The sequence below is a fragment of the Sus scrofa genome, chromosome 13 (assembly GCF_000003025.6).
Source record: "Sus scrofa isolate TJ Tabasco breed Duroc chromosome 13, Sscrofa11.1, whole genome shotgun sequence".
Taxonomy (NCBI): domain Eukaryota; kingdom Metazoa; phylum Chordata; class Mammalia; order Artiodactyla; family Suidae; genus Sus; species Sus scrofa.
This window is the reverse complement of record NC_010455.5, coordinates 67,216,930-67,239,115: the sequence shown is the minus strand read 5'-3', so window position 1 is coordinate 67,239,115 and position 22,186 is coordinate 67,216,930. Positions and strand designations below refer to the sequence as shown.

The following is a 22,186-nucleotide window of genomic DNA, read 5'->3' as shown; positions in this document are numbered from 1 at the left end:
ATGACTTTATGGAGATATTTTGCTCCTCCTATGGACACAGGAGTTCTGATCAACTCTATTTTGTGTTCTTCTTCTCACAAAGGAAGAAAAATATACAGTGTACTTGGAGTGATATATGTTGCACATCTGGGCATGCGCTGCATTATCAAACATATGCCCAAGTGGAGAAAAAACTGTTTGTGACGAGGTGTCAATGAGGACTGAATCCAACTCTAATACTACATATCTGATGAATAGAAGAATCTTGCATTTCCACTTCTAAGACTAACTTCTGGGTCTGCACCTTTCCTGTCTTTCTTGCTATTACCCACACATTTCTGGTGTGTGAGGAACCAGAGCACACACTGAGAAAGCTCAGCCCAACTGCTGGCCCGACTCCTCCATGTCCTGATGCAGTGGACGTTGGCACCCAGCAGCGCGCGATTCCTGGAGGCCATAATAAACCATCTGTATGAGAGACGATGGACCACACACATAGACCACTTGGTCCCAAACTACCTGTATCCTCAAATGCTGCTGTCATGAATGAAAGCATGGCGGAGCGGCAGGCAGGGTGGTCTTAACCAATTGTGCTAGAATGATCTACTTTTCCCCAAGGAATGGATAAAGAAAATGGATAAATACAACAGGTCATAAAAAGTGAAGGACTGATACATGTTTAACATGGATGAACCTTGAAAACATCAGTGAAAGGAGCCCAACAAAAAAGGCCACATATTATATGATTCCATTGATACAAACTGTCCAGAATAGACAAATCCATAGAGTCAGATGGTAGATTAGTGGTTGCCAGGGGCTGGAAGGACAGGAATGGACAGTGATAGCTAATAGTTTGGAGTTTCTTTTGGGGGTGATAAAAAAGTTCTAAAATAAGATAGGAGTGATGGTTGTACAACTCTGAATATGCTAAAAAAAAAAGTCCCACTGGATCATACACTTTAGGTGAGTTTTATGGTATGTGAGTTATATTGCTAGATGTTATTTTAAAAAGTTTACGTTTGTGAAATATACAAAACCACGTGATCAGGTGAACACATTGCTACGGTGCCCTCCCAGGTCTTTTAAAAGGGCATGCACATCACCATAAATTCTCCTTTGGTGTATATATGTATCACTTCTTACTGGGACAGTAATGCTGTGTAACAACCACAAAACCTCATGGCGCACAACAAGAAACATTTATTTGGCTTATGAGTCAATCTGTGCTCTGTTGGATGGTCCTTGTTTCAGCTAGTGCCCCACTCATGATGGCTGGCCATGGAATGGCTGCTGTAGGTAGGATACAGCTGGGACCAATGGAGTGACCTGGTTCTGTACCATGTGCCTTGTCTTCTATCTAGGCATGTTTTCACAGTAAAGGCAAAGAGGGAAGAGAAGACAGACATAAGCACTTTTCAAGGCTCTACCTGCATTGAGTTTGCTAACATTCCATTGGCCAAAGCAAGTCCCAGGGCCAAGCCCAGATTCAAGGGGTGGGAAGAGACCCCCTCTTAGGGGAGAGGAACTTCCTTGTCAGAAGAAGTGGCCACTGGTGGGATGGTAACTCAATCATTACAACAATCAATTCTCTGTATGCTTCTATGTAATACAGGTGTGTGCCTGCTTATGTATCTGCAGGTGTATGTGCACAAGAACTTGCCTCTGTATGTTACATTTTGAGTATGTATTCATGTGCTACATGCCTGCACATGTGGATTCTGGAAGCTCTTCTGCTTGTAGGTCTGTGCCAGTGTGAGCTCTCCTAGATAAGTGCCAAGTATAGTGGGCCATGGAGAGTTCCAGGTCAATGCGTATACCCCTCCCAACCCCAGTCCCTCAAGGGGATTCTGGCATCTCTGTGTCCTTGCCCGGCATGTCCCAGAGATGGGCAACTATCAGAGGGAAAAGAACACAGACTTTGAAATCCGGAAAGCTGCATTCAAATACCAGTCCCACCACTGACTGGCTTGGCAGGTGACTCCAGCCCCAGCTTTCTGATCTGTAAAATGGGGACACCACTCCCTAGCTTGCTCGTGAGTATCCCATGAGGTAACACTTGTGAAAGGGTTTCATTAGAGGCACTGTGCTATGGCTTTGTTAGTTACAAGGCCAGGGGAGAGATTTCCCTCTCTGCGCCATGTCCCAAAGGGTTGAGCCTTTCCATATGCTGCAACTGGAGATGGCTCTGCATCTGCGAATGTGCTGCATGGCAACCACTGCCTCCTGCACATACTATGTCAGCAGCACGGGATGGGGTTCTGTCTGTTGCCCCATCACTGTTGGGCCTGGGCACAGCGGAGGAGCAGGCTCACAGAAGTCCCTTCCCACCTCCCCTTCCCTAGTCGGGACAGATTCAGGGAGACTCTTATCTGTCTTTGTTGCTTCTGCACTGCTCCTTTCTTTTCACCATGCTCCCTCCAATAGCAGCTTGGTTTGGTGCTACAGCAGTATCTTCGAACTTTAGTACAAGCAGGGAGCTTTCAAAAATGCTGACTCCTGTGCCTCAGCCCAGAAAATCAGATTCAGTAGTTCTGAGAGGGTACTGAGCACCTACATTTTTACTATGCTCCCCTGGAACCACACCTGCAAAAACCCCTACACAATTAGTATAGGGCCCGGGCAACCCACTGACTTGTACTGCTGGTCCCCACAACATGATGAGTCACTTTACCATTCATTCACACATTCATTTATCTGTTCTCCAGTTTATTTGCTTAATCACTCAATCATTCATTCATCCACTCACATGTAAATAACCATTCCCTTATTTCTTATTTTTTTTTAAGTAAGCCATTTATTAATGTCTTAAGCTCTGGGAGATGGAGAGAGAATTAAGAATGCAATCTGTACAGCCCTGTAGGAGATTCCAGGCAGTGCTTTTCAGATTGCAGCGAAATGAATTTAATGGATCCACTAGCATACTTTAAAGAGTGAAACAGAATAGGCTATAATAGAAAATATGAGTGTGTATCAGAGTTAGCAAGGGAAAATAGCATTTGGGAAACTTTTGCATCCAATGTTCGTGTGAATGAGGGTATTGGATTTCTGTGGGAAAGGTGTTTTCTGCTGGGGGGCTGGGGGCCTGGAAATAAATGACAACAGGGCATGCAGGTGCTATGGGGGGATGTGCTGGGGGGAAGCATAGCTCAGTCCCTCTACTGGGAAGGCTGTACAGAGAAGGTGACATTTGAGTTGGGTCTTGAAACAGGAGCAGGGGTTTTTCCACTGAAGAAGGAGGAAAGGGACTGCAGGTGGAGGAACAGCATGTGCAAAAGCAGAGAGGCATGGAAGAGCAGAGAGAGGAGCTAGACAACCAGTGGGTCTGGAGCATCGAAAGTGTGGCTGGAAATGGAGCGAGGGGTGGAGAATAAGATAAGTTGGAACCCAAAAGGCCCGGAGGCCGGGGAAACTGCCGGGGCTTTATGATACCATTTGGAGCCCCAGGGGAGGGGGCAGGGAAGTGACATGGTCAGAGAGGCCATTTGGAGAGTCCTTACCAGCAAGACTGCACAGGGAGACCTGGAGACTGTTACGAGGTGAGAGAAGGTGATAATCAGAGCCAGGCAGTGGTCTGTGGCTGGGACTGAGAGATAAGGATGCACTTGAGATGCATTTTGGGAGGTGAAACTAACAGGTAGGTCGTGATGACTGGCCATGGGAGAGAGAGCGTTCGCAAGAGTCCGCAGTGATGCTGGGTTCCTGCTGTGGGAAGCTGGGGGGAAGGGGGTGCAGAAGCCTTGGATTCTACTCTTCTTAAGGGTCCTGATTTCAGCCCAAATGCTCCCTGGGAAAAGGAGGTAGTTACTCGGTCCTCCAGCTGGGAGAGGAGGTTTTATAACCTTATAATTAAAAAAAAAAATTAAACCAGTAACAGAGGCTCGTGATAGGAATCACAATAGCAGCGTGGTATTCACTGCTAACCCTACTCCCTGATTCCAAATATCTGGAGGGTTACACTTCCTCTCACTCCTGGGACAGCTGATGTATTAACGTGACTGGGCCGTGGGAGCCCAGATGTCTGGGTAAACACTATTACTAGGTGTGTCTGGGAGGATGTTTCCCGAGGAGGTTCATGTTTGTGTTGATAGACTGAGAAAAGAAGTTTGGCTCCCTGCCCCCAGGGCAAGTGAGCATTACCCAACCTGTGAAAGGCTTGAATCGAACAAAAATTAGGACTGCTTGAGCTCTGGGACTAGGCTCACACAACTGGCTCTCCTTGTGCTCAGGCCTTCAGACTCATCCTGGAACTACACCGTCAGCTTTCCTAGAACTCCAGCTTGCAGACAGAAGACTGGAACTTCTCAGCTTCCATAAGAGCCTGAGCCAATTCCCATAATAAATCTCTTAGGTAGACAGATGACAAATAAAGATAAATATAGACAAAGAGATGATTAATACATGAGATAGATACAGAAAGAGATAGATTATTGATAGAGATATGTAGATATATACAGATAATAAATGATATAAATATAGACAGATAGATAAGATAGATATAGATTATTGATAGATATAGATAGATGATAGATATAAACAGAGATAGATGATTGATAGATATAGACAGATGACTGATGGATGGTAAACACACAGACTGACAGATGATTGATATATGACTGAAACAGATATAGACAGATAGAGATAAGATGGATGTAGATGTAAGGTAGATAGATAGCTATTTATCTCCTACTGTTCTGTTCCTCTAGAGAACCCTGACTAATGCACCCTTGAAGCTGGACATGGGCCTGTGACTCATTGTGATCAATGAATTAGCCAGTGAGAGGCAGTGCCGTATGTCGTTTCTTGTCAGAAGCATCTAGTTGCTACTGCTGCTGCTCAGCTTTTCACCACTTGCTTTCCCTGGCTCAGTAACCCTGAAGCCCTGTATTGAAACATCCATGTCATAAATGGGCAGGCCCTTAATCAGCTGGATGCCTGAGTGAAGGGCCCCCACCCACCTGGGCCAGTGCTTTGTTGGACATGTAGTGTAAACAAGAAATAAATCTTTGTTGCTTTAAGCTGCTGAGATGTGAGATTATTTGTTACCCAGCATAATTTAGGTTGTCCTTATGTACAAATGGCCACCATTTATTAAGCATCTCCCATGGGTCATGCTCTTTCCTTATCAAATGGCTAGAAAGATCCTATTGCTATTTGCGTGTGTGTGTGTGTGTGTGTGTGTGTGTGTGTGTGTGTGTGTGTGTGTGTGTCTTTTTAGGGCCACACTGCAACATATTGAGGTTCCCAGGCCAGGGGTTGAATCAGAGCTACAGCTGCCAGCCTACACCACAGCCACAGCAATGTGGGATCCGAGCGGCGTCTGCAACCTATACCACAGCTCCGGCCACGCCATCCCACTGAATGAGGCCAGGGATCAAACCCACATCCTCATGGATACTAGTTGGGTTTGTTAACCACTGAGCCATGATGGGAACTCTGACCCTGTTACTATTTAAGAGTCCTGGCATTCCATGTTGAAAACTTTCTTGGCCTTCCATCTCATTTGGAGTGAAAGCCTGGTTCTTCCCACCAGGACCTAGAAAGCTCTTCACTGTCTGGTACCTGCTCTGCCTCCCTGCTATTATTCCAGCATGCCAAGTAAGATTCCCCTCAGCCCTTTGCCCTTGCTCTTCCTACTGCCAGGATGCTGTTCCTGTTATCCCTATGTTTTTGCTACCTCACCCTATCTGCTCAAACATCACTTTCTCAGGAAGGTGTTCCCAGGCACCTCTTAATGTTTAACCCCCTGACTACATGCTTCCCATCTGCCTCCTCTGCTTTATTATTATTTCTCCCTCAATTTAATAGGTCTTATTTCTCTTGTTTACTCTCTCTCTCTCTACTGAAACAGGACCTCTCCCAGGGCAAGGGTTTTTGTTGGCTTTGATCCCTGCTGAATCCCCAGAGCCTGGAACATAGGAAGTTCTCAAGAAATTAATTTGAATGGATGAATACATGGGCTCCTTGAATTTTCCCAACAATCTATGAGGAAGGGATTTTTTAACCCCATCTTCAGAGGAGGAAGCAAAGACTCAGCATATGACCAGAGGTACTCATCAGTAAGACCCACATTCTAAATCTGGCTTGTCTGACAGGGAGGGCGACAGCAATACTACAGGAGGCTTCTCATCTTTATCTGGAATGTCTGGGGGGCTACCATCACTCAGGCTGGTCCCTTCTCAGCCTGGTACAGGCAGATCTGCAGGGCTGGGGCTTCTGAATCAGGCAGCAGCGCCACCTGCTGGACACATGAATACTTGGGCATCTCTTGTTGCTGCCTCATGGTAGCATGGGAAGGGACCAGGCAAGCTCTGGGACTTAGCCCCCAGGCTCTCAAAGAGGTGAAGAATGCGCCTACAGGGTGTGAGCCAAGATGTTCCATCATTCCCATGCTTATTCACAGCATGGTTAAGAGCTCCAGAGCTGGGCTCCAACAGACCCAGGTTCAATTCCAAACCGGACCACTTTCTTGCTGTGCAACCCTGAGCAATCCCTGAGCCTCATATGCCTCATCTGCAAAATGGGTATGATCACAGCATCTACCTAATGGGTGGTGAGGATCAAGCTAGTAATGCCAACATACCACCTCTCAGAGGAGCCTTACTAGCCTATGCCCATTTGAAAGAGCTCCCTGTCTTCCTCCAAAATTTTTTTTCTTTTTAGGGCTACACCCACAGCATATAGAGGTTCCCAGGCTGGGAGTTGAATCGGAGCTGTAGCCACCAGCCTGCTGCACAGCTGCAGCAACGCAGGATCTGAACCATGTCTTCAACCTACACTACCACTCATGGCAACACCGGATCCTTAACCCACTGAGTGAGGCCAAGAATCGAACCTGCATCCTCATGGATACCAGTCAGATTCATTTCTGCTGAGCCACAAAGGGAACTCCTCCAAGCCATTTTTTTATCCTTTCACTTTGCCTTATTTTTTTCTTTATAGCACATACCACCATTTGACATTTTAATATTCCTTGTTCACTAGCTTTGCCACAAAATGTCATCTCTATCATGGTAAAGATCTTACTCGCTGCTGTGTCCCAAGAGCCTCCTGCAGGGCTGAGCACATTGTACACTTGACAAAAATACTTATGTGTTGAAACACACTTTGTATTTAGACTCTAAGTATTCAGTAAATATTGTTACTGTGATTATGCATTCATTTATTCACTTATGCTTTTATTCATTTGCTCATCTCTTAGTTGATTCACTCACACATATATTTCTTATTATGGTAAAATATACATAACACAAATTTTACCACTTTAACCATTTTTAAGTGTGCTGTTCAAGTGCATTGGGTACCTTCACGTTGTGCTATCATCACCACCATCCATCTCTAGAACTTTTTCATCTTCCCAAACTGAAATTCTGCCCCCATTAAACACCAACTCCCTATTTCCCCTCCCCCATGCCATGGCACCCACCATTTTAGCTTTTGTCTCTATGATTTTGGCTACTCCAGGGACCTCATATAAGAGGAAGGTTTTATATTTTTGTCACGTGTGAGCCCCTTCTATATACATAGGAAGTGGTTCTTGTGTTGCTACAGTGAGGTTGAAGATCAATGCAGGTAAAGCACCTAGAACAGGACCAGTCACAGGGAAAAGCCTGAATCAAATGGGCTCTGTCTCCTGCAGGTTCCTTTCTGGGAGGCCAGGTGGTCCAGCCGGGCAGGTAATTCTCAGACTCCCCTCTCTGCTTCCCTCTGTGGCCGCTATACTCAGCACAGCCACCAGGTGGAAGCCCTGTTCCAAGAAGAGGCCTTCAGCTGCTGCCTTTAAGTGAGCAGGGATGCTCTGGGAAGGAGCATGTCTGGGGCTCCAGGGGCAGCAGGAAGTGGGATACAGGTTCTTATGTCCTTCAGAGTTTGGACATAAGAGCCAATGCAGAGGCTGCAAGGCCCCAACAAGGAGGAGAGGAAAGGCTGCATGTTGTAGGGGGAACTGAACAGGTTGGTTCTGGACACACCTGGGCTCAAGCCCAGCTCAGCCACTTTTCTGCTGGGTGGTGTTGGGTGAGTCTTTTTACCTCTCTGGGCTTCTGCTTTGCCATCTGTAAAATGGGTCTTCTGATGACCCTCTGCAGGGTTGTCAGGAAAAGTGAAAACACAGCAAGTGCTACTTGTTTATTGCCATTTATTGGTGTCTTTTGATGTGGAGGAAAGTTTCTCTCTGTGACCACTACAGAGCCAGGAGGTGAGGGGAATCTTTATTCTTCTTCCTGCCGTCCACTAAAGGTCACTCCAGTTCCTTCTAGTTAAGTTCTCACCACCTGCCAGAACCTGAGCCAGTGCCTGACCACCCTGAGAGGTCAGTTCTTCTCCAGCCACTTTACAGTCTGAGTCTCTCCCACCTGCTCCTCAGCCCCAGCTGTTTGCATGAGCTCTTCCATCTTCCCAACAAGAGCATCCAGGCAAGGGTTTTCAGAGTCCCATTTGCAGATTCCTTGCTGATCTCAAAAACTTTTTGTTGCCCATGAGAAGTCTGATTTAAGAACCAGAGACAAAGGTCACATGTGGTATGATTCCACTTATATGAAATGTCCAGAAAAGGTATATCTATAGAGACAGAAAGAAGAAATGATGGGTAGAGACATTTAACAGGGTTTTATTTTGGAGTGACGAAATGTTTTGGTACTAGATAGAGGGAGAGGTTGTATAACATTGTGAATGGACTAAACACCACTGAATTGTTCACTTTAAAATGGTTAATAGTAATTTCACATCTTTTTTTTTTAAAGAAATCTGACAAGAATATGTTACTATTTTTATATGATAGGGTGGGTTTGACAAAGGAGGCAGAGTATAAAATGGGAAAAAGACAGTGTCTTCAGCAAGTGATGCTGGGAAAGTTGGACAGCTGCCTGTAAATCAATGAAGTTAGAATACAACCTCACACCATGCACAAAAATAAACTAAAATGGCTTAAAGACTTAAACATAAGGCAAGACACCATAAAGCTCCTAGAAGAGAACATAGGCAAAACATTTTCTGACATTAATTGTACAAATGTTTTCTTAGGTCAGTCTCCCAAGGCAATAGAGATTAAATAAAATAAACGAATGGGACCTAACCAAACCTACAAGCTTTTGTACTGCAAAGGAAACCATAAAAACAAGATGAGCTACAGAATGGGAGAAAATATTTGCAAACAATGCAAGTAATAAGGGCTTAATCTCCAAAATATACAAACTCATACAACAACAAAAAACAAATAACCCAACTGAAAAATGAGCAGAAGACCTGAATAGACATTTCTCCAAAGAAGACATACGAATGGCCATTAGGCATGTGAAGAAATGCTCAACATCATTAATTATTAGATAAATACAAATCAAAACTATATTGAGCTACTACCATCTTACACCAGTCAGAACGGCCATTATTTAAAAGTCTACAAATAATAAATGCTGGAGAGGGTGTAGAGGAAAGGGAACCCTCCAACACTGTTGGTGGGAATATAAGTTGGTGCAACCACTGTGGGAAACAGTATGGAGATTTCTCAGGAAACTAAAAATAGAATTACCATATGATCCAGAAATCCTACTCCTGGGCATATATCCAGACAGAACTATAACTTAAAAAAGGTAATGCATTCCAGTGTTCATAGCACTATTCACAATAGCTAAGACATGGTAACAACCTAATTGTCCATCAATAGATGAAGAGATTAAAAATATGTGGTATGTATATACAATGGAATACTATTCAGCCATGAAAAAGAATGGAATAATGCCACTTGCAGTAACATGGATGCAACTAGAGATTCTCATACTAAGTGAAGTAAGTCAGAAAGAGAAAGACAAATGCCATATAATATCACTTCTTTATGGAATCTAAAATATGGCACAGGTGAACCTATCTACAAAACACAAACAGACCCATGGATATGGAGCACAGACTTGTGGTTGCCATGGGGAAAGGGGGGAGTGGGATGGACTGGGTGTTTGGGGTTAGTAGATGCAAACTATTACATTTAGAAAGGATAAAAAACAAGGTCCTACTGTACAGGACCTATAGGGGACTATATCCAATCTCCTAGGATAGACCATGATGGAAAACAATATATATATATTCTGGGTCACTTTGCTGTACAGCATACATTGGCACAACATTATAAATAAAATGCACTTTAAATTAAAAAAAATTTTTAAGATAAGGCTGGGGGGCAGGAGCAGTGGCTTTCTAAACCTTGAAATCCAAAACTAGAGCTTTCTTCCAATCATTAGAATGATTGAGGAAGGACCAGCATCCATTCATCTATCTATGGGTCCACTAATCTTCCAATCATTCATCTATCCATCCACATTTACTCATCCACGATCGACTATTAATCTGTCAATTCCCTTATTATTCATCTACCAATATAGCATTCTCTCTTGACATTCAACTACATATCTATACATCTATCCATCCATCCACCCATCGATCCACCTGCCCGTTCATCCATCCACTCATTTGCCCACTCAGCAACCCATTTACCCACTCAGCCACCAACCATCCATCCATCTTCTCATTCACTCATCCATCAGACCTTAGCACTTTCTCTGTCCCAGGCACTAATATTTATAATAAGCAACCCCAGTTTGGTCCCCTTCCTCAAGGAGTTCCTTAAGTCCAATAGATGAGACACATTTTAAAACAATTACAGCAGAGTATAATAAATGCACAAAGAGGGAAGCTTAGGAGGTTGTAGAAACCCTTAGTAGGAGCAGCTGACTCAGCTTGGAGGTGGGGGAGTGTTGGGGAGGCTTTATCCACAGAAGAGTGTGTAAGTGCAGCAATTTTCACGGTAGTGAAAAGAGAAGTGAGCAAGAAGGGAGCTTCCCACAGAGAGAACTGCATTGACAAGTATGGAAGTAAGAGATCACAGAAAAAAAAAAAAATGTTCAGTGTGGTCGGAGCTTAGCAGTTGGCATGGGGGAGGGCAATGACCAGAAAAGATGGAAGGGTGACCACAGCCCCAGGTCAGGAGGATGGCGACTTCATGGTCACGGCAGAGTTTGGGCTTCACATGGGGGGGGGGGCATGGGAGGGTTTTAGGCAAGAGTAACAAGATTAGATCAGGTCTGCACCCTAGACAGATCCCTCTGCTGCAGCATCGAGGCTAGATTTGAGTGAAGAGGACTGGGAGTGGGGAAGGGAGGAGCCAGATGGTGGGGGGGGGGTCTCGGGCTGCCTGTGTGTCTGTGGAGGTGACAGAGTGTAGTGGCCAGTGTGATGGGATTCTCACTCGCTGCCTCCACCCCACCTGCCCTCTGTAGTCCCCCCTTCCCTCCTCTTAAGCCCTGCTGGCTGGCCTCCTGCTGGGATCACATGTGACGGGACCTCATGCTTCATTGCTTTGCATAGGTGGTGGTGGTGGCATCTGAAGCTTTGCCTCTAGCTGCTCTATGGGCTCTGGGCTGCTGTGAGGGGGCAGGGAGCGGAGGATGGAGGAAGATCCCCTTCCAGTAGCAGGGGTCCAGGGCCCAGAGGGGACAGGCCTTCTCTTGGTGGCCATCCCCTCCCTATCCATCTCATAACCCTCTTACTCTACTGCAACCCTGTTGGTGGGACTGTAAGTTGGTGCAACCACTATGGAAAACAATATGGAGATTTCTCAGGAAACAAAAATAGAACTACCATATGATCCCTGGGTAGGGGCAGGGAGCCCATTTCACAGACAGGAAATGGCCACACACAGAAACCAAATGACTTGTCCCAAGACATGCACCAAGAAGTGGCCCCACAGAGGCTTGAATGAGCCTGCCTGACCTGAGTGCCTGCCCTTTCAATTCTGACATCTACTTCCTTAATAGTCATCATCTTAAAAAATTGCCACAAAGTACAACCCATGCCTCCCTTTCCGTATCCATACATCCGCACTGGGAAGGAGAATAACCTGATGACCAAGCATGTCGGCTGTGGAGCTCTAGGGCCTGGCCCTGAATCCTGCTCCTCTCCCTACTAGGAGTGCTGTGTGACCCAGCCCCTCTATGCCTCAGTGTTTCCATATGCCAAGTGGGATAATGAAAGTGACCATAAGGTAGGACATTGGAATGGATCAGTGAGTTAACCTGTATAAATATTAAGTGTTTCCATAATAATTAACACTTACTGAGTGCAGGCCATGTACCAGACCCTTCTCTTACACTTTACATATCCTTACTAATTTAATTCTCACAAGAGCCTTGTGAGAAAGGCCTATTATCCCTATTTTACAGGGAAACTGAGGCCCGGAAAGGCAGATCATCCTGCTCTCGGTCACACAGCTAGAGAGTAGCAGAGGAGGGATTCGAATCCACCAGCTGAGCTCTGCAGTCCATGCTCTCACTGGTGCACCACCAGGGTCAGCAGTTAAGTTCAGTAAATCTTGGCTAATGATGCAGCCACCAACACCACCACGATCATCACCCACCACTGCCTGAACCTCCAGCCCTGCTGCCAGACCTCTGGGAACCTGGTTAAGAGAAGTGACAAAGGTGGAGATCCCGTCGTGGCGCAGTGGTTAACGAATCCGACTAGGAACCATGAGGTTGCGGGTTTGGTCCCTGCCCTTGCTCAGTGGGTTAACGATCCGATCCGGCATTGCCATGAGCTGTGGTGTAGGTCGCAGATGCGGCTCGGATCCTGCATTGCTGTGGCTCTGGCGTAGGCTGGTGGCTACAGCTCCGATTGGACCCCTAGCCTGGGAACCTCCATATGCCGCGGGAGTGGCCCAAGAAATAGCAAAAAAAGACAAAAAAAAAAAAAAAAAAGAGAAGTGACAAAGGTGAGCAGGGAGGGTTCTGCCTCTGCTTCATTTTGTCTAAGTAGAAGTCAGGCTGGCTGGCAGGTGGGCCAAGAGGGAGCAGGAGAAGGAACAGGAGGCCTAGGAACCCAGAGCCCCTGTTCCCCAGCTTGGTCCACACCCACACCCTCCTACTCTTCTAACAGCTGGTGTTTGCAGTAACCCCCTCCCCTTGCAGGTGGTCCTGAATGCTGAGACCAGTCATCCTTCTGCACTGCAATTAAAGACCCCAGTCCCACTGAGGCCTCAGGAGGGAGCTGCAGGGGCAGGAGGCAGCTCCCCCACCACCTGCCCTGCCCAACTTCACATTTCAGCAGAAAGGGGTTTCAGAGCCACCCTGATCCTCACTTTAATTAAAAGGAAATTCCTCCCTGGAGTTGCTGGGCTGGTTTTTCTTTTCCTCCTTGGAACATTGGCTCAGCCTCTGAGCTGGAGCCTAGTGCTTGGTTAATTGAAAGTTACAGATGAGCAAGGACATGGCCCTCTTGGGAAGGAACGAGGAGAGACACCAGCTGGTGCTGGCACTTTTCCTGCAGGGAGGGAGTGGCCACACCTCAGGCTGGGGGGGAGGGGTAGAAGGCAGCCAGGGGTGTGCAGGGGCTGCCCCCACCCCTCAGAGCCGGCCTATGGAGGCCCCAGTCACCAAATGCAGCCCAATTCTAAGTAACTCCTGTGCTCACTTTTATAGAAAAATGACAACAGAGCAAGATAAAGAGGCCAGAATGCCCTAGTCTTCCCTCCAGCCGGAGATAATCATTTCGAACACCTGGGTATGTACAGCCTTCCGGAACTTTCTGGACACTTTGCAGAAACAAATGACTTTATGGCTTTCCCTCCCTTGATTATATAAGTGATAGATGTTCATTGTAAACAGCCTGGAAAATAAGTTTTAAAGAGCACACAAAAAGTTTTAACTGCCTACCCATAATGCCACACCAAGAGACTGAACATAGAAAAGAATATGGAAGATATGGCTATGGAGTCGGACAGTCTTGGCCTCTTTTTCGTTCTTCTTTTTAGGGCTGCACCTGTGGCATATGAAAGTTCCCAGGTTGAATTGGTGCTACAGCTACCAGCCTACACCACTACCACAGCAACATGGAATCTGAGCCACATCTGAGAACTACACCACAGCTCATGGCAACACCAGATCCTTAACCCACTGAGCGAGGCCAGGGATTGAACCTGCATCCTCATGGATACTAGTCAGGTTCATTACTGCTGAGCTACCACGGGAACTCCAGTCTTGGCCTTGATGAGGACCTTAATCTCTTGTGCCTCTGGGGTCCCATCTGTGGAATAGGAAGCATAACATTGGCCACCTCAGGAATTGTTAGGAGGATGAATCAGATCATTCTGTGTCCTGCTCAATAATTTAGCCAGTACTGCTGCTTCAGTGGTAATCTTTGGGCAGATTTCCTTCCAGGCATATAATAATACAATACAACCCAACCCAACACAGCACAAATGATGCTATGTATACATAATTTTGTACTCTATTTATTTTTACTCATCATTGAATTTTGGACATTTTTAGAAAAATGACACTGACTTTTACCACATCACTTTTAGTAGCTGGGTCATGTTTCACAGGCTGGGAGTGCCATCATCCATCCCACCAGGCCTACTATTGAACTTCTAGGTGAATTCCTTTCTTCTGTTGCTGTTGTTAAATATAATACCGTAATGAAAAACTTTTAATACAGATTTTGCCCAGCATTGCTGAGTATTTTCTAAGATATTCCTAGAGGTGGAATTGCTGAATCAAAAAGAATAAGTATTCTTACTACATCACCAAATCATGCCAGAAAGCTTTAAAAAATCAATTTAGGTATCTGTCCTACATCCATAAGGGGGTCTCTCTTCAAGCATATGTATCTTAAACTCTGAATCGAAGAATATACATAGAGAAAAGTACACAAAAAGAAGCACCCAGCTCAATTTCCTGAACCCAGCAGCAGCTCAACAAGCAGAACATTCCAGATACCCTATGAGCTCCCAGTCCTCCCTTCCAGCCACTACCCTGTAGGTTAGTTTGGTTTAGCCTGTTTATGTGTTAAGGAAATGTAATTGTACACTCTCTCGCTTTTGCATCTTTGGCCAAGGTTATATTGGTGAGATTCACCCATTATTGGGAGTAGCTGTAGTTTGTTGGTTCTCATTGCTGTGTAGTATTCTGTTGCATGAATACACCACAGTTTTTCTGCCCATTCTTCCATCAGTGAACACCGGATCATTTCAGTCTTGGGCTGTTACAAATAGTGCTTCTTTAAACATTCTTTGGTTGGAGTTCCTGTTGTGACTCAGCAGAAATGAACCCGACTAGAATCCATGAACACGTGGGTTCAATCCCTGGCCTTGCTCAGTAGGTTAGGGAACCGGCATTGCCTTGGGCTGTGGTGGAGGTCGCAGATGTGGCTTAGATCCCACATTGCTGTGGCTGGGGTGCAGGCTGGCAGCTACAGCTCCAATTTCACCTGTAGCATGGGAACTTCCACATGCTATGGGTTCAGCCCTAAAAAAAAAAAACCAAAAAACAACATTGTTTTGTTTGTTTGTGCCCATGGCATGCAGAAGTTCCTGAGCCAAGGATCAAACCCTTGCCACAGCATCAACCTGAGCCACAACAATGATAACGCTGGATCCTTAACCTGTTGAGCCACCAGGGAACTCCCTCTATGAACACCCTTACACACACCTTTGGGTGAGCATGAGCATGCATTTCTCTTTTATCTAAAACAAAAATGGTTGGGTCATAAAGTATGCATATATTTATATTTAGCTGATACCAGTCTTCATTTTTTAAAACATTCTATTATGAAAAATTACAAACATACAGAAAAGTTGAATAGTATAGTGAGCACCTATCTACTACCACCTAGATTCTACCATTAACATTTTATTACAATTGTTTTTTGCTTGTTTACTTGCTTTTTAGGGCCACATCTGTGGAGGTCCCCGGGCTAGGGGTCGAATCTGTGGTGTAGGCTTTGCTGTGGTGCCGGCCTACACCACAGCAAAGCCAAGTCAGCAACCTATACCACAGCTCATGGCAAAGTTGGATTCTTCACTCACTGAGTGAGGCCAGGGATCAAACCTGTGTCCTCATGGATATGAGTCAGGTTAATTACTGCTAAACTACAAGGGAAACTCCATTACAATTGTTTTTATCACATCTCCATCAATCAACCCACAGTCTATCCATTCTTTAACCTTTTTTCCCCCCATCATCTTATTTTCAAGAACCAGAAAATTCCCTGTCCCCTCCTACTACCTTGCTTCTCACACTGCATTGGCCATAACTGCTCCCATGCCCATAATCCCACCAATCACTGCCCAGAAGAAGAGGATCACATGATTGACACAGACAAATCAAGATTCACCCTTTGGAGCTGGGGCAGAGCCCTTCCTCTCCCGTATTCTGAGGCTGCCTGATACCTGAACAGGGTCAGGGTTTGGTACTGAGGGAGGAGGGAAATGTTGTTGGTTTGCTCTCTCCAGATCCCACCTTGGCAGACAGGAAAATGGGCTGTGCTGACTCTGAGCATCCCCCAAGGAAGGGAGCATCCCATGTGGTTGTGAGCCTGGTGCCTCCAGTTAGCTGTCTGCCTCGCTTGCTCCTGGTTGTGTCCCCCTTGGGCCTAGGCAGACCCCGGAGGCCCAGAAAGCAGGGATGGAGCTCCTTCTTCTTCTGGAGTGTAGGGGAAGCAGGCAGACTGGGCCAGCTGAATTGGAGCTGAGCCCCCATCAGGGACCTCCCATCCCTAGGTTCTGCCAACTGAAAAAGAAAAAACACAACCTAAAAGTTGAGAGTTGTGCTTTACTGGGGCATTACTGAGGATTTAAGCCCAGGATGCAGCCTCTCAGACATCTCTGAGGGACTGTTCTGAAGAGGTAAGGGAGAAGTCAGAATAAACAGGAATATAAAAATCATTAGATTACTGCTAATTAAAGAAAAACCACACATCTCAATTTAATGAATTTAGTGCTTTTCTATGTGTAGAAAGATGCAAGAGTATGGCCTTACTGAAATTAATATTATTATAATTTTTTCTTTTTAGGGCTGCATCTGCAGCATATGGAAGTTCCCAGGCTAGGGATCAAATCAGAGCTACAGCAGCCGGCCTACACCACAGCAATGTGGGATCTGAGCTGCATCTGCATCCTACACCACAGCTCACAGCAATGCTGTATCCTTAACCCACTGAGCAAGGTCTGGGATCAAACTTGCATCCTTATGGATACTAGTCATATTTGTTTCTATTGTGCCACAACAGGAACTCCTGAAATTATTTCTTTGATATGCATCTTAACCATCTAGGCCCAGTATCCTGTTTTCTCCATCCTGAGTCCCCTCAGGGTGCACCATCCAGGTTGGCTGCAGTGGTTGGGAAACGTGGATGGCTGCAATGCCTTTTGTTTACTAAAATGGTAGGTGACATTCTTTGTCCACAATTCCAACCTTTAGGGTACCTATTCAACTTGGAAGAAGGCAGAGCTCAGTTAAGAAGCCTGTCCCCACCCCCAGTTCAGAACCATGCCTGATGCATAGCTCAATAAATATTCCATTAAATCAGTTTTTTAAAAGATGTGGTTCTAGGAGTTATCATTGTGGCCCAGAGGGTTAAGAACCCAACATCATCCGTGAGGATACGGATTCGATCCCTAGCCTTGCTCAGTGGGCTAAGGATCTGGCATTTCCACAAGCTGCAGCATAGGTCATAGATATGGCTCAGATCCAGTGTTGCTGTGGCTGTGGCGTAGGCCTCTTCTGCAGCTTTGATTTGACCCCTCGCCTGGGAACTTCCATATGCCACAGGTGCAACTGTAAAAAGGACACACAAAAAAAAGAAGAAAAAAAAAATTTAATTGTAGGCTTGGGCGAGTTACTAAATGCCCCCAAGCCTCAGGTTCCCCATCACAAAAATGGGAAAGTAAAGAAAAAGTTTCTTGGTAGAGCAGTCTCTGTCCCACCTTGCGTAGCTTCCTTCCCAGATCAGCAAGCATTACCTGTCAGCCCTCTCATCCTTCTTCTCTACAAAGGACAGGGGAGAAAGGGCTTCTAGAGTCCTGAGCCTCCAAGGACTCCCCCCAACCAGCAGTGCCAGTACCATCTCCAGAATCAGGTGATTACCATGCTCCACTGCTTCCCCTGGGGAAGCTGATGCTGCCGGGTTGAGGGGATGAGGAAAGAGAATAAATACTTATCTTCAGGTATCTGGTGTCCCAAGTCCCTTGTCCCACCGGACCAGCTCAGAAACCATCTGCTATCAGGAGAGTGACAGAATCAACCCTCCCAGGTATGCAGACACTTGTCATCTTCCTTTCATCCCTGCCAAGGTGAAGCTCCCTGCTTGCACACCTCCAGACCTGTGGAGCTCACTCACTACCACAGCAGCTTGTTCCACTGCTGGAGAAAGTCCTGACCAGGAAAATGTGCCTCCTTCAGTTAAATTGGAGTCTGTCTCCTGGGGTCTCCCACCCACCCCTTATACTTACACCCTTGTCAGCTCTGTGGTCACACAACACTTTGACCTTCTGCCTTATTCACTTATCCATTCAATAAATTTTAAAAAATCAAATCACTTTTCCTAAACACTAAATTTTCTTATACAATTTTTAAAGGTGGCCTTCCATTTACAGTTATTACAAAATATTGGCTGCATTCCCTGTGTTGCACAATACATTCTTGAGCCTCTTTACACCTAAGAGTTTGTACCTCCCACTTCCTCACCCCTTTATTTCCCCTCCCCCCGTCCCTCTCTCCAGGGGTAACTACTAGTTTGTTCTCTACATAAGGGACTCTGCTTCTTTTACCTACTTTCAGTACTTTTTGTTGTATTTTTTAGATTCCATGTGTAAGTCTGTCTGACTTACTTAGCATGATGCCCTCTGAGTCCATCCATGTTGCTGCACATGGCAAAATTTCATTCTTTTCTGTGGCAGAGTAGTATTCCATTACATATGAATACCATATCTTCTTTATCCATTCATCTGATGGTTGCTTCCACATCTTGGCAATTGTAAATAACGCTGCTATAAATATTGGGGTGCATATACCTATTCGAATTAGTGTTTTGGGGGTTTTTTGGATGTATACCCAGGGGTAAAATTGCTGGATCATATGGTAGTTCTATTTTAAGATTTTTGAGAAACCTCCAAACTGTTTTTCTACAGTGGCTGCACAATTTACATTCCCACCAACAGTGTACAAGTGCTCCCTTTTCTTCATATCCTCTCCAGCATTTGTAATTTGTAGACTTTTTGATGATAACCATTGTGACGGTTGTGAGGTGGTATCTCTTTGTGGTTTTTAGTTCCATTTCCCTGATGATTAGAGAAGCCGAGCATCTTTTCACATGCCTGTTCACCACCTACATTTCCTCTTTGGAAAAATGTCTCTTTAGTTCTTCTGCTTATCTTTTCATCAGGTTTTTCTTAAATGTTGAGTTGTATGAGCTGCTTATAAATGTTGGATATTAATCCCTTATTGGTAATAAAATCTGTGAATATTTTCTCCCATTCAGTGGGTTGCCTTTTCATTCTGTAACTGGTTTACTTTGCTGGGCAAAAGGCTTTAAGTTTAATTAGGTCCCATTTGTTTATTTTTGCTTTTATTTCCTTTACTTTAGGAGAGGGGGCCAAAGAAATATTTCTTAAGTTTATGTCAAAGAGTGTTCTCTGCCTATGTTTTCCTCTAGGGGTTTTAAAGTATCTGGTCTTACATTTAGGTCTGTAATTCATACTGAGTGTTAGATAATGTTCTAATTTCATTCGTTTATATGTAGTCGTCCAGTTTTCCCAGCACCACTGAAGAGGCTTTCTTTTCTCCATTGTATATTCTTCCCTTTTTTTGGTCATAGATTAATCAACCATAAGTGTGTGGGTTTGTTTCTGAGCTTTCTATCCTTTCCCATCCATTTATGTGTCTGTTTTTATGTCAATATCATGCTGTTTTGATGACTGTAGCTTTGTAGTATAGTCTTAAGTCAGGGAGCGTGATTCCTCCAGCTCTTTTCTTCATTCTCAAGAGTGTTTTGACTATTCCAGATCTTCTGTATTTCCATACAAGTTCTGAAATTATTTATTCTAGTTCTGTGAAAAATGGCATTGGTATTTTGATAGGGATTGCATTAAATCTGTAGATTGCCTTGAATAGTATGATCATTTTAACCGTAATGATTCTTTCAATCCAAGAACATGGTCTATCTTCAATCTCTGTCTTCAAGAATATGCATTATCTTCAACTTATGTGATCAGCACCTTAAATAGTTTTTGGAGTACTAAGCATTATTTTTTATATCCATGAAATAGGAGTAATCAAGCCTGCTATTACCTGGCAAAACCCATTAATAATTCCTAGGGAATATAAAAAGAATCTTAGTAAAGCCTAACCTTTTTTCTTTCTTTTCTTTTGTGCTTAGTCTAGTTTCACTTGCCCCTAGGGTGCCATGTGCAAAGGCCTCCTACCACTGCAGACCAGAGCTCCTCAAGCAAAATGGTTATACCAACACCTCAGCTTGGTGGGCTGCGTGCAGAGATGGTGAACCTTGCACCTAGAACTGGGAGCAGCACGATTGTACCTGACCTGTAAGAATCCTGCCCTGCTCCTTGCTGACAAGGATATTATAAGGCAGCCCCACCCATGGCCCATCAAGGGCATGTACTCTATATCCTAAGCTTTCACCTCTATCTTTTGATCAAAGAATAAAACTTTCCTTTGCTGCTGAACCAAACCTGGTCTTGTTCTCCTGGCGCAAGGCTGGTAGTAAATTTTGGTGACCCAGATGGGACAGACCATGGCTTTTTGCTTGCACTTATCCATTAGTCTCTGGTGTGTGCCCCAGCTCCAGCAGGACAACTGTGGAGGCTTTGGGAAGTTCAAGTGGGAATGGCTGCCTCTGGTTTTTGCAGACACTCTACAGGCTAGCATGATGGCTTTTGGCCAAATTCAGAGCAACACTGTTCAGCAACCTAATACCTGGGTATGTTGCACATACAACATAGCCTCATGAGTAAGCTGGACTGTGCCCCCCTTGAGGGGATTACATGGTGGCACTGGGGATTGGAGATGTGAAACAAGCACACATCTGCTCACTGCCTCTAGCTGGCCTTCCAGTACTGAGAAGGTGGGAACCTGTGGACAAGAGGGAGCCACCACAGTCTGGCTAATTGTTTCGCCCATAGTGCTGTTCTCTTGACCCCTATACAAGGCAGTAGCTGCCTCACCAGGGCTTTTTGCCCTCCTTGGCAACCTCCAGGGGTCTAGGGTAGCATTCTCCATGGTCACTTCAGTTTGGTAAAGGAAAGTCACCAGCACCATGAGTCATGAAGTGTGACCAGGAAAAGGTCCAGGTGATGAGGACCACCTAACAAAATGGAACAAGGATGCTTGATCTGGAGTTCCCGTCGCGGCGCAGTGGTTAACAAATCCGACTAAGAACCATGAGGTTGTGGGTTCGATCTCTGGCCTTGCTCAGTGGGTTAAGGATCCGGTGTTGCTGTGAGCTGTGGTGTAGATCGCAGATGCGGCTCGGATCTGGCATTGCTGTGACTCTGGTGTAGGCCGGCGGCTACAGCTCTGATTAGACCCCTAGCCTGGGATCTCCATATGCCGAGGGGGTGGCCCTAGAAAAGGCAAAAAGACAAAAAAAAAAAAAAAAAGGATGCTTGATCTAAGTTCAAGAAAAGGAATCGAGGACACTCAGGTGTGAGAGGGTCCCAAAGTAGGTACATGACCAGTGAATTGACCTCTTTTGGTCAGCACTAGTTTCTCCGAGGTGGGCTGGGAGTCTTGTCAGCCACTGGCAAGACCAGGAACCCCATTGTTGGGGAGGCTGTGAGCTGCTGGTGAGAGCAGGAAACACACACTGCCTGATCTCTCTTCCCCTCTGCCTGTGAAGTGAAACCTGGGTGATTCTTTATCAACTAAGGTTCATGGGCTTTCCTCCCAGTACCTGCACAGAATAGCAGCTGCCCCAGTGGCTGGGTGAGCACCCCATTGGAATCCCTCATGCTTTTATCTCTCAATTGGTGGGAAGTCCAAAAACTCCTTTTCAGCCGAAAGGAGGAAAGAGAAGAATCCCCTCTCCACCCCCGCCCCACCCCCATCTTAGACAGATGTACCATGTTGTTCAGGAATTAATGTGACTAAGCTGCTGTGGCCTGGATGCATCCCATCGAACCTCATGGTAATTCTGACTGAGGGGAGACTGACACTCTCAAGCACAGACCATTACAAATCCAAGGGGGACCCCTAGTTCCAGCAGAATCACCCATGTGAATGCCTTCTATTCTGTTCTTTAGAAGAATTCACTAACAGTTTGATGCTTGTTCCAAATTTCCCAGAAATCTGATTCGGGTCAAATCTTGTGGTATTTTCGTGCCAACAAATCACACCAATGGCCGCCCTGGGTGGTGGGAAACAAATCCAAAACA

General features: G+C 45.4%; 1 protein-coding gene across 1 annotated transcript in view; it reads right to left on the bottom strand.

Annotated features, from left to right (window-relative positions):
• The window catches only part of HRH1 (histamine receptor H1), a 201,914-nt gene that overhangs the window by 172,059 nt on the left and 7,669 nt on the right, over positions 1–22,186 (bottom strand). The window lies entirely within an intron of this gene.